General features: G+C 42.0%; 1 pseudogene; it reads right to left on the bottom strand.

Annotated features, from left to right (window-relative positions):
• The window catches only part of LOC129866765 (homeodomain-interacting protein kinase 3-like), a 53434-nt pseudogene that overhangs the window by 32239 nt on the left and 7733 nt on the right, over positions 1-13462 (bottom strand).

Raw genomic sequence — 13462 nt, 5'->3', positions numbered from 1 at the left:
CCCAACCCTAACCAGACACTGTGATATGGATAGGGTACAGCAATCAAACACAGAGCAACAATATCATTACATTTGAGTCATTAAGCAGATGCTCTTATCCAGAGCCTACAGGAGCAAATTGAGGTTGTGCCCTGCTCAAGGGCATATAAAACACATTTTTCACCTAGTCGGCTCGGGGATTCAAACCAGTGTCCTTTCAGCTACTGGCCCAACGCTCTTAACCACTACGCTACCTGCCGCCCCATGAGGGCCAGCATGCTTACCGAGACAAATCACAAAGTAGAACAATTGCATAGAGAGCTCCATACCAAGATGAGATGTACTACTATGCTGGTAACTATTAGTAGGATACACAGCTATCTTTTCTACACTTTTTGGTGTAAATCTTCAGATCGGTCTTTACAGCTTAATCAAAGCCAATGCGTAATCAAAACTGCCCTAATTCCCTGCAGGCATTTCTATACACCAAGAGTCAAGTCAATTGCCAGACCTCATGGAGAGACTGGCCTCTGGTCAGAGGAGACTAAGCCCATGGTTAAGACATCCGAGGAGGCTTGTTACACCACAGTTCTGTGATCTGTTGACATGGGATCAGATCAAATACAACTACGCAGGTCATGGATTAGATCATATCCAACACCTTGTGATGAAAACTGCAGTTTGCCCTTAAGTTAAAGAGGGTACTTTTAATATGGACAAAATAGCCTTGGGTGGAGAGAAGCAGGGAATGTCTATTGAAATCAAAACAGACACTTTTAGCAGGCACCTGGGCAAGTGAAATTTGTTTTGCCTAAACTTTTCTAATTTCTAAAGTTTACTAACGCTCGGTACAGAATGTTCAGAGTTTAAGGAGGTAGTGTTCAAACACATTGTGAGCCATTCCTGGCTCTTTGGAATGGGGTCCAACCTAAAACATAACAGCAGGTATATGCATGTTAAGGCCATTCAAGTCTGCCATACGACAGAGCAGACATGAAAAATGTGCTTTATGAACCAAAGCGAAGAGGAGAGGAAGAAAAACAGTGATGTTGCATAATGTTGAGGGAGGGAGCAATTCATTTTACTGTGGCAAAGGCAAATAGCTCTGGTTAACGTCAAGCAGCTTGTATTGCACCCACAGACTGATCCTGTCTAGGCTTGCATGCAAGCATTTCACAAGGCATGTACCCAAAGAGAAAGGCCCTGAACGTGTTGTTCCAGGAAGTTTATGGCTTTAAAATAAATAAAAAAGTACAAAACCCATATGCCTACCCTATAGCATACTAGGCAATAAGACCAGCGCCTCCTATTCAAAGCTTAACATCGGACTCCGCGCAAGAAAAATGAACATGGCACAGTAACATTCTACAAGTCTAAACTAAATATGACGACCAACAACGTAACCGGCTAGACAAGACTGAAGCAAAGGCAACAGTCAGCCATAAAAGTAAGGTTCTCCCCTGAGCTGGCACAAGATAAGCGGGTTATGTGGAAAGCACACACAATCTACATCTTAAGAATCTGCACCTTTTTTTCAATTTTTGCCTAAAATTACATACCAAAATATAACTGCCTGTAGCTCAGGACATGAAGCAAGGATATGCATATTTTTGATACCATTTGAAAGGAAACACTTTGAAGTTTGAGGAAATGTGAAATTAATATAGGAGAATATAACACATTAGATCAGGTAAAAAGAAAATAAAGAAAAAAAGTTATACTTTTTTGTACCATCATCTTTGAAATGCAGGAGAAAGGCCATAGTGTATTATTCCAGCCCAGGCGCAATTTAGATTTTGGCCACTAGATGGCAGCAGTGTATGTGCGAAGTTTTAGACTGATCCAAATAACCATTGCATTTCTGTAGAAAAAAAAAGTGCATCAAGACTAAACCAATTAGGCACATTTGAGCATCAAGGCTTTCTTGGCGTTTCAGCTCTGTTCTAACGTCTGTAATTACCTGGCTGTGTTTTAGTGGTGCTAGCCTAACTGTTAGAAAATCCAAAAGTCATGGAAATGGAAGGGAGAAAATGTGGTTCACAATACAGTGTGGGAAGCATTTTATTCCAGATAGTCGTTATCAAGATTTGATCTAGGAGCTGACAAACTGTAAAACACTGATGAAAACCGGTTTACCTCCATCGCTAACATTTGACAGAGTCTTGTCGTTGTCAAACAACAACAAAAAGAGCGGCTGAGCAGTGATGCCACTTGTGGTAGTACTCCAAGTAGGGCTGGTACAATTACAGTATAACCGACGGTTATGGCTGAAGACAGTAAATAAAATATCCCCCATAACCATGGAACGAACAGCTGACTGGAGACGTGATGGCTGGGCATTCGTGCGGTTGAGTCAGTTTCTGATGTAACATGGACTCCACAACGTGATGAAACTTTGTTGCTCCTTGCTAAAACATGCAAGCTGTTGCGGCAAACAAGTCTTCAGTAGCCTAGGCAACGTCCCCCTCCCTGCAGAACCAGCACATGCAGTCAGGAGCGGAGAAGGAGAAATGTGTGTTTAAAAGCAAAAAATGAAGGGCTCACTGCTAATGACAATTAGTGCAAAAATAACAGCATGGACACCGCAAACCCTGCATTTGACAGCCCTTGGGCGGTACAGGGAAAGTCCAAACTCAGGGCAGGGCTAAACCACAAAACTACTGACCAAAAATAGCCTAACGCTCAGAAAAAGTACACTAAATCCCGGTTATAGCCTGCTGCCTTGAAACCTTGCATGAAGGCAAACTCTTTGGCTGTGTAACTCCAGACCTCTCTTGTCCAAAAAAACTAAAAACACACACACAGGAGCTGGTGGTTGAATTATTCAAAAGAGCACAGTGCTCCATTTATTCTGGGATAAGAACCTGAGGGGGAACACTGCCCAACTACAGCTAGAGGAGGCTAAACAGAGAGAAAAAAATATTTTTTTATTTTTTATTTTTTTAACTACACTTAACCCATATCTTAACCACAAAATTTAAAAAACGTATTTCCCACAAGAGAATGATTAACTGACTAGCCTAACAATTAATAAGACTACATTACTGGAGTCACTTCACAATGTCATATTTACAGATAACCTAATGTTCCTACTGTATTGTATATACAGTTGAAGTCAGAAGTTTACATACACCTTAGCCAAATACATTTAAACTCAGTTTCACAACTCCTGACATTTAAACCTATTAAAAATGCCCTGTTTTAGGTCAGTTAGGATGTAAAGCAGAGGCACTGAGTTTGAAGGTAGGCCTTGAAATACACACACAGGTACACCTCCAATTGACATCAATTAGCCTATCAGAAGCTTCTAAAGCCATGATATTTTCTGGAATTTTCCAAGCGGGTTTAAAAGACACATTTAACTTAGTGCATGTAAACTTCTGACCCACTGGAATTGTGATACAGTGAATTATAAGTGAAATAATCTGTCTGTAAACAATTGTTGGGAAAATTACTTGAGTCACGCACAAAGTAGATGTCCTAACCGACTTGCCAAAACTATAGTGCTAAAACGTAAGAAAAGCCCATTGGGCCTCAATTAACAAAATGCTAAGACAATTTGCACAAACTAATAGCGAAATCATTAACCAAATGCTAACGTGGGAAAACGGACGTAAATAAAATTGCAAAGACAGGCAACTCGAGCTCAAAGTTTAGCATAGCTAATAGCTACCAAATGTCATTTTCTGTGAGTGTGGCCATTTACAAGCAAAAGTGAATGAGATAAATTGTGCAAATGAACAAAGTTGTGATGCACGCTTTTCTGAAGGAAAAGCAGCGTTTGTACACGGAGCAGAGTGGAAAAGAACGGAGAAAAAAAACGACACAGGGGTAAAAAAAAAAAAATGGTATCTGTACAGACTACTCATCCAGAGCTCTTTGACTTATAGCAGTAAGCCATTATAAGATATGATAGCAAACACTCAGTAGTGAATTGCATACAAGTGTAACTTTATCACCTCATATGCGCCTCACAGACTAGCTGAAAGATACAGAACGCTTGGACTCATCAGCTCCCGCCGTCTCCCATTTACAAACAAACACGTGACTGGCTCAACTGTCCTGGGGAACTACAGTAGACTTCATAATGTGACAGGTGAAATGAAGAACGCGATCTGCTTCCTCTCCTAACGTATTGCACAAGCTGACTGCAAGTAAACTTAAAAAGTAGCTACAAATATTCAAATTCAAAAAAAACTTCCAATAAACATTTCTGACCGTATTGAAAAACCACCCTGTGGCCTTTTCCAAATACCATTGCATACAGCATAAACAGTATACCGCCAAGTACAACCATAAGAAGTATTTTAAAATGTTTAGTTTGTTCTAAAAGGATGAACTTGTTACCAGTGCTCCTGATTAGGCTTAAATTAGGAATGGTATCCATATTTATGCAATTTTATCTGTTTTCTCCCATCTCAATAGGTTTAACTTTTCTCATAAGAATACCACACTCAAACTTTCACTACATGTGGGCTGGAATCAAGAGCACACATGCCCAAATAACATCCAAACCTGAAAAACAGGGCAATGAAAACACACCCAGCGGTCAAATTCCTCAAAGGAGGTGGCCAGGTGACAGGCACATTATTCTACCTTTAAGAGAACGAACCCTCCCCAAAAATGTTTTTATAAAGTTATCCTAGAATATTCAGAAAGTATAATTTAATCTATAAACTGACCCGAGATCAGCCAGAAGAGTGTGACCCTCGGGGATTTACTTCTGGCATGTTTTACTGTGGTCCATGCCAGCAGCTTACCATCTGTAGCAGTCAGACTGCACTGTCCAACACTCAAAGGCTAGGCCTATTTCTAGCAGCAGTGTATCATGCTCAGCGTCTCTTACACACTCCTCAGCCAAACTGTAACAACAACCTCAACCCATAGTTGAAGAGAGAAAACTCAAGGCAAGTGCAAACTACACTGAACAAAAGTGCAGTGTCCAATGTTTCATTAGCTGAAAAAAAAGATCTCAGAAATGTTCCAAATGCACAAAGAAAATGTACCTCTCTCAACTGAGCACAAATTAGTTTACATTATTTGTCAACATTATCATTTGTCAACATAATCCATCAACCTGACCGGTGCGACATATCAAGAAACTAATTAAAGAGCATTACACAGATGCACCTTGTGCTGGGGACAATAAAAGGCCACTAAAATGTGCAGTTGTGTCACAACACAATGACACAGACGTCTCAAGTTGAGGGAACGTGCAATTAGCATGCTGGCTGCAGGAATGTCCACCAGAGCTATTGCCAGACAATGGAATGTTCATTTCTCTACCATAAACTGCCTCCAATGTCATTTTAGAGAATTTGGCAGTACGTACAACTGGCCTCAAAACTGCAGACCAACCCAGGACCTCCACATTAGGCTTTCACCACCTGCGGGGGGGGGGGGGGGGGGGGTTATGTCTGTAATGAAGACCTTGTGGGGAAAAATTGACTGGGCCTGGCTCCCAAGTGTGTGGGCCTATGCCCTCCCAGGCCCACCCATGGCTGCGCCCCTGCTGAGTCCTGTGAAATCCATTGATTAGGGCCTAATGAATTTATTTAAAATTGACCGATTACTCAGCAAAATCTTTGAAATAGTTGCGTTTATATTTTATTCAGTATAGCTACCACATCCACCAGATGCGGTATAATTAAAATGCAGTCTCTCATAGTGCGTTCGGAAAGCATTCAGACGCCTTGACTTTTTCCACTTTGTTACATTATCCTTTTCTCAATAGGGGGGGGGGGGGGCGCTGTTTTCACTTTGTAAGAAATCGTTCCCAAATTAAACTGCCTCGTACTCAATTCTTGCTCGTACAATATGGCCTCGTACTCAATTCTTGTTCGTACAATATGCATATTATTATTACTATTCGATAGAAAACACTAGTTTCTAAAACCGTTTGAATTATATCTGTGAGTAAAACAGACCTCATTTTGCAGCAAACTTCCTGTCAGGAAGTGAGAAATCTGAAATCGAGGGCTGTTCCAGGGTCAGTTTATTAATTTGCATGGAATCTATGGGTCTACATGCACTGCATACGCCGTCCACTAGATGTCAGTAGGCAGTGAGAGTTGGAATGGGGTGTCTAGTTAGATCTGAGGCTGAACAAAACGTCTTGGAACGGAAGGTCTGGTCTTTTCACAGTTTGGCCTGACGCAGGAGGGACATCTGCATTGCGTTCAGAAAAGCTTTCGTTTTAGAAGTTAGATATATCCGGCTCTGATTTTATTTGATATATGTGTTAAAAACATCATAAGGTAGTTATTTTAAACCGAGTTATATCAGTATATTGCGATTTTCAGTATTTCCTTTGTTATGCGTTATTGTGAGTTGGGCACTTCCATGCCGCATGGCCATCTTTGTTAGCTAAATCGACAGATGAAGACGACATTCTACAACCAAACAACGATTATTCTGGAAAAAGGACACCTTGTACAAGATTCTGATGGAAGCTCATCAAATAGTAGGAACTATTTATGATATTATTTCGTATTTCTGTCGAAAATGTTTAGACGATATTCCGCCCAGATTTCGGGCGCTGTCTCGCTATAACGTAAGCTGTATGTCGTAATAAGGTTATTTAAAAAAAAAAATCGAACACAGCGGTTGCATTAAGAACCAGTGTATCTTTCATTTGCTGTCCAACCTGTATTTTTTAGTAAAGTATATGGTTAGTTATTTGATTAGATGATGTGAGTGTCAGAAATATATCCGGATTATTTTGTGCTGTTTGGCTAGTATTCACATTGTTCAACCACGAATTGTACCGCTAAATATGCACATTTTCGAACAAACCATATATGTATTGTGTAATATGATGTTATAGGACTGTCATCTGATGAAGTTTGAGAAGGTTAGTGAAAAAATTGATATCTTTTGCTGGTTTATTCGCTATCGCTAACGTGCCTTGAACTAATGCGGCTGTGTGGTAGGCTATTGTAGTAAGCTAATATAATGCTATATTGTGTTTGCTGTAAAACACTTTAAAAAATCTGAAATATTGGCTGGATTCACAAGATCTTTGTCTTTCATTTGCTGTACACCGTGTATTTTTCATAAATGTTTTATGATGAGTATTTAGGTATTTCATGTTGGCTTCTGTAGTTATTCTAGCTGCTTTGGTGAGACTACTGCAATGTAAATCTATGATTTATACCTGAAATATGCACATTTTTCGAACAAAACATATGCTATACAATAAATGTTATCAGACTGTCATCTGATGAAGTTGTTTCTTGGTTAGTGACTATTTATATCTTTATTTGGTCGAATTTGTGATAGCTAACTATGCAGGAAAAAAAATTGTGAAAATATGCGGTTGGGTCTTTTGCTATCGTGGTTAGCTAATATAAATACATAGTGTTTTCCCTGTAAAACATTTTAAAAATCTGAAATGATGGCTGGATTCACAAGATGTGTATCTTTCATCTGGTGTCTTGGACTTGTGATTTCATGATATTTAGATGCTAGTATTTACTTGTGGCGCTATGCTAGGCTATGCTAGTCAGCTTTTTTACTGAAGAGGGTGCTCCCGGATCCGGGATGAGTACCAAGTAGAAGTTAGAGCCTTATTCTAAAATGTATTAAATAAAAAATCCTCAATCTACACACAAATCAGGCCTTTATGGTAGAGTGGCCAGACAGAAGCCACTCCTCAGTGAAAGGCACAGCAGCTCACTTGGAGTTTGCCAAAAGGCACCTAAAAGAACTCAGAGCATAAGAAACAAGATTCTCTGGTCTGATGAAACCAAGATGGAATACTTTGGCCTGAATGCCAAGCGTCACGTCTGGAGGAAGCCTGGTACCATCTCTACGGTGACGCATCATGCTGTGGGGATGTTTTTTCAGGGACTGGGAGACTAGTCAGGATCGATGGAAAGATGAATGGAGCAAAGTACAGAGAGATCCGGTATGAAAACCCATTCCATACCGCTCAGGTCCTCAGACTAGGTGAAGGTTCACCTTCCAACAGGATAACGACCCTAAAACACACAGCCAAGACAACGCAAGAATGGCTTCGGAACAAGTCTCTGAATATCCTTGAGTGGCCCAGCCAGAGCCCGGACATGAACATCTCTGGAGAGACCTGAAAACAGCTGTGCAGCGACTCTACCCATCCAATCAGACAGGGCTTGAGAGGATCTGCAGAGAAACACGGGACAAACTCCCCAATTACAGGTGTGCCAAGTTTGTAGCGTCATACCCAAGAAGACTTGAGGCTGTAATCGCTGCTAAAAGGTGCTTCAACAAAGTACTGAGTATAGGGTCTGAATACTTATGTAAATGTGATCAGTTTTTTATTTGAAATAAATGTGCAAAAAAATAAGTTATTGCTTTGTCATTATATAGGGTAGTGTGTCGATTGATGAGGGGAAAAGTAAACTATTTATCCATTTTAGAATAGGTCTGCAGCGTAACAAAATGTAGAAAAAGTAGGGGTCTGAATACTTTCCGAATGCACTGTCTATTTGAATTAGAGTTCGGAGCAGTCTGACCGTACGTCGGATTGATGCCTTTCTAAAAACGAATTACTGTGTAAGCCCCTCAAGTGTGCTTCGTCATGACAACCCAGCATACGAGCCTGACTATGCATAAAGGCTCTTCACCATGGTCAATCACTAACAGTGTGTATTACTGGCCACATTGACAATAAGAAAAACGGAGGCATGGGTTAATGGCATAACCCAAAACCATAGGCAAAGACACACCTACGCATATGCGCAATTACTTTAATCTAAAAGGTCTGCGCACATAACATTTAGCAACCGTCCTCGTTTATTGTTTCTGTCTGATGTTTTAACAAGAAATTAAGCTACCTGCCCATATAAGATATGTCTATGTCCCAGAAAGTTGACTACTATATACAACGTTTTCTAGTCACATTATTGCATATTAGGCAACAACCGTCCCAGTATAGGGACACCGATCCTGTAGAGGTTTTAAGGGTATTTCACCAAGCCTTCAAGACCAGGGTTTTCCTGCAGTCCATGGATTTGCATAACTGATGTCAGAAAAGAGGTTACCATTTGAAACATCATCGTATATATAGGTCACTTTTATGGGAGGCAAAGTGAAGAAGACTGCAAACAGCAGGTACAAATGAGAGTAGAGGCAAAAGTCATCGTAGTGACTTTAAAAGCTCTCGTTTTTAGTTTTTTCAAAGTCACCGTACCTTGGAAAACTCACTTTACATGTTCCGATAAAAAAACATTGGTCACCAACCAGTAGTCTCCAAGGCATTCCTAGTCAATCACCAAACATTTCAGCAATATATATATTTTTTTAATTAATAAAAAAACACAGCGCTGTTGGCGATAGGTGCACTTGATTCAGCAGCCCTAGTGCTGGGAAGGAAAAGTGTTTTGAACCATTTGTGTTTGAAGGTCGAACTCCACCTACCTGGCAGGCCCGGAGAGCAAATTAAGTCCCCTTATAGGCCTACCGCTCTCCAATCAGATTGCAGACAGTGATCTGAGTTCAGTTACCTCATGCCATAGACTGTAAAAAGCCTTGAACACACAGCAAAGATTTCAAAACCACGACTATAGAGACTAGAGGTCAACCAATTATGATTTTTCAACACCGATACCGATTAATCGGACGATTTCTAAACTGTATTTGTAATAATGACAATTACAACAATACTGAATGAACACTTATTTTAATTTTTCCTTTTAACATGAGTCTTCAATATTCCCAGGTAAGAAGTTTTAGGTTGTAGTTATTATAGGACTATTTCTCAGTACCATTTGTATTTCATATACTGTTGACTATTGGATTGTCTTATAGGCACTTTAGTATTGCCAGTGTAACAGTATAGCTTCCGTCCCTCTTCTCGCTCCTACCTGGGCTCGAACCAGGAACACATCGACAACTGGCCTGCTGGAGGTCATTTAGCAGGGAGCTGGCAGTGCACCTCCTTGCACAAAGGCGGAGGTAGCGGTCCTGCTGCTGGGTTGTTGCCCTCCTACGGCCTTCTCCACGTCTCCTGATGTACTGGCCTGTCTCCTGGTAGCGCCTCCATGCTCTGGACACTACGCTGACAGACACAGCAAACCTTCTTGCCACAGCTCGCATTGATGTGCCATCCTGGATGAACTGCACTACCTGAGCCACTTGTGTGGGTTGTAGACTCCGTCTCATGCTACCACTAGAGTGAGAGCACCGCCAGCATTCAAAAGTGACCAAAACATCAGCCAGGAAGCATAGGAACTGAGAAGTGGTCTGTGGTCACCACCTGCAGAATCACTCCTTTTTTGGGGGTGTCTTGCTAATTGCCTATAATTTCCACCTTTTGTCTATTCCATTTGCACAACAGCATGTGAAATTTATTGTCAATCAGTGTTGCTTCCTAAGTGGACAGTTTGATTTCACAGAAGTGTGATTGACTTGGAGTTACATTGTGTTGTTTAAGTGTTCCCTTTATTTTTTTGAGCAGTGTATTATGCTCACTCAGCTGTGCCACAAGTAATACAACAAATTATCTATTACTAGTGTATACCAAAAATGTTGAAATAGTCTGACAAGAACAACATTGGCAGGGCAATTCAAGCACAGCTGTGATAATGTATTGGGCCTATAGCCTACTGCACAAACCTCATTGCTACAGAACTGTTTTTAATTGGTTAATGTTGCATAGGCTTATGTTTAAATCATATTATTTAAAAAATGTGAATGGTAGAACTCAGCTTACATTTTGACTCAGTGACCTGGACTCAGAAAAGTTTGGTGACCACTGCTATAAAACGATAAGGCCTAAACTACATGTCACAGGCAGCAGTCTATGCATTGTAATTTGAACACATTTCTGATTTAATCCAGCAGTAATAGGCGAGAGCTGCATTCCGGGCCTAGTTGAGAAGTAAACAAGTAGAGCTTTAGTCACCTCCAAAATGTGAAGCGCTATGAATGAAGTAATATCCCTCTTATGAAACACTCGGTTTCAACCTTCAGTTTATGCACTCAGTTCCTCCTTATATCTATTTGACTGATAACCTGAGTGCAACAAAGTCACACATGGGTTCTGTACCCTCACTGAAGCATTACATAATCAACATCAAGAAAGTAGATAAGTCCAACACCTACATGAGCAGCGTAGGGAGAGGTTTAGCAGGTGTGCAACTGCAGGGGTGTTCACATACTGCTGTCTGCGTAGGTTGAGTTCACTGGACATACTGGCATGTCTACACATAGATAAACTACAGTTATCACAATGAAATGGAAATATTAATCCAAGAGAAGCCAATTGTTCACTGTGTACAGTTCATAAGGCAGGCAACCAGCCTTAGCTGTTGTGAACCTCATGTCAGCCTCCGACACATGCTCCATGGCTGGCTGAACATGAGAACTGCTGTTCCTAATACCAAGATGCAGATAGAAAGAAAATAAAAATACCTTGGTGCCGTGTGCTGCACATACACGTGCACTCTAAAACAGAGGAACGTCCAAATGCCTTTCTCCGGTCTCTAAATGTGCATTTCCACGCAACATTCTTCACCCCGCCTACTGACCTCTCTGGCTATATGCAGCCAAGCCATGAGAATAAACTGGCCCTCTAAGCTCTTCATAGACCAGGACCATTTCTGAGAAGCACCATAACACCGTAGCGGGTCACGGAGGTATGTTACGTAACACTGTTTCAACATTTCACATACTTGTTAAATTGGAAGCATAGGCCTATATATGGTAGTGGCCACAAGGATTAGACATTGAGAATTTTCCATGTGTCTCATCCGGAAACATGTAAAACATTAAAGGCATTCTTGTTCATGTAAACACTTCTGTTCCTTCAACAGGTTACGTAATGTAGGCCCATTTGGGCGTAACCGTCTGATGGTTAACAGAGGCAGTGCAGGGAAAGCGTTTGCATGCCGTCAAGCTCCCTCTGAAAAATCTGCAGGTTATTACAGGGCCCTTTGTTCATATTACATAATGGCCTAAATGCATAAAGCTCTGGACAATAGACTAACCCTTGTGAAATGCTACCCCTGTATCTTGAACTGGTCAGCGCTTAATTGGTAGCCTAACTGGAGTTGTGCTGATTTGTCATCCCAACTTTTAAAATATTTCTATGAAGATAAAGGCATGAACAACACTCTATTCATGTAGTCAGGTCACAGTACTAAACTGTATTATTGTGACGTAAAAGGGCAGGCCCAACCTACCTGTAGTAGCGTGACTGCAGGTACGTGGAACACACAGCTTTGGACACGTGGCTGGCCGAGCCAAAGTCGATCACTTTCACCCGGTAAGGTTGTCGCACCGGGTCCACCAGCATGATGTTCTCCGGCTTCAGATCAGCGTGGATCAGGCCCAGGCTCTTGAGCTTCTTCAGCGCAGTGGCCACCTGCTGTAAGACCGGCCGGATCACCTTCAACGGCAGCGGGCTGAACTTGTTCTGCTTGAGGAAGTCATAGAGGTTCTGCTCAAGCATCTCAAACACCAGGCAGGTGTGGCTGCGGTGCTGGAAGCACTCAAAGGCCCGCACCAGGTTATGCTGATCTGCGTTCTCGCCACTCAGACGGGCAAGGATGCCGACCTCTATCTGGCCCTGTCGCGCATACGATGGGTGGTTCTTTAGGATCTTGATTGCCACGACCTCTCCTGTGCCCCGCTTCCAACACTTCACCACCTGTCCGAAGGTGCCACGACCTAGGAACTCCAGCACCTCGTAAGTGTTCTTCATGGAGCACAAGACCTCGTGCTGCACCAACTGGTAGTCCCCATCCCCGACCACATTGCGAGCCCCAGTCCCTCCCCCATTCTGTTTGCGGGGCACTCCCCCCACCGTGTTCCCTATGTTAGTTTGCAACATGGCAGGTATCATGGAAACGTCCTCCACTATCTGCATGGCTTTCCCACTGTTCTCCGGGTGCTCACCCTGACGTTTCAGCCCACATTGCAGGGGGCTTTTCAATGAGTTCAAACCTCCCCCGCTCTCCTCACCTCCTTCACTGCTGCTTCTCTGGCCACAGTCCCCTCTACCCAGTCTGACTGCCCCTGTAGCTCCACTGCTGTTCCGGCTTCTCTGGATAGTTGCCTTGACAGGGGGGACCCTGGTCCTGGGTCCGAGGTGTTTTTTGGAGCAACTCACTGTGTACTACTTTTAGGGATGCAGCGGCCTGCAAAGATATGTCCTGCCCACTCAGGGGTCTACAAGATGTTGAAGTTTGTCTTAAATGGAGGATATTGGTAGGCTGGGCAATGCCAAAATGTATTCCAATTATATAGGTCGACAGGCTCCAATCATAAAAAAAAAAAAAACAGCTGTTGAGCTCAACTCTGTTTCTTCACACTGCAAAAAGCACTCGTTTGTGTTTGATAAAGATGTGGTGGGTACACCAACATTTTTGAGGCCATACCTGTAAGAGAGAAGGAATGGGAAAGATTAGTTTACAACAATTACCCCAGCTCTGGTTTTGCAAGCAATAACTATCCAAAATACATTTTTCACGCTGTATAATAAAACTTAGCCAGCCACGTT

Source organism: Salvelinus fontinalis, chromosome 12, assembly GCF_029448725.1.
Source record: "Salvelinus fontinalis isolate EN_2023a chromosome 12, ASM2944872v1, whole genome shotgun sequence".
Lineage (NCBI taxonomy): Eukaryota > Metazoa > Chordata > Actinopteri > Salmoniformes > Salmonidae > Salvelinus > Salvelinus fontinalis.
The sequence above is the reverse complement of the archived record's forward strand: the minus strand, read 5'-3'. Positions and strand labels throughout refer to the sequence as shown.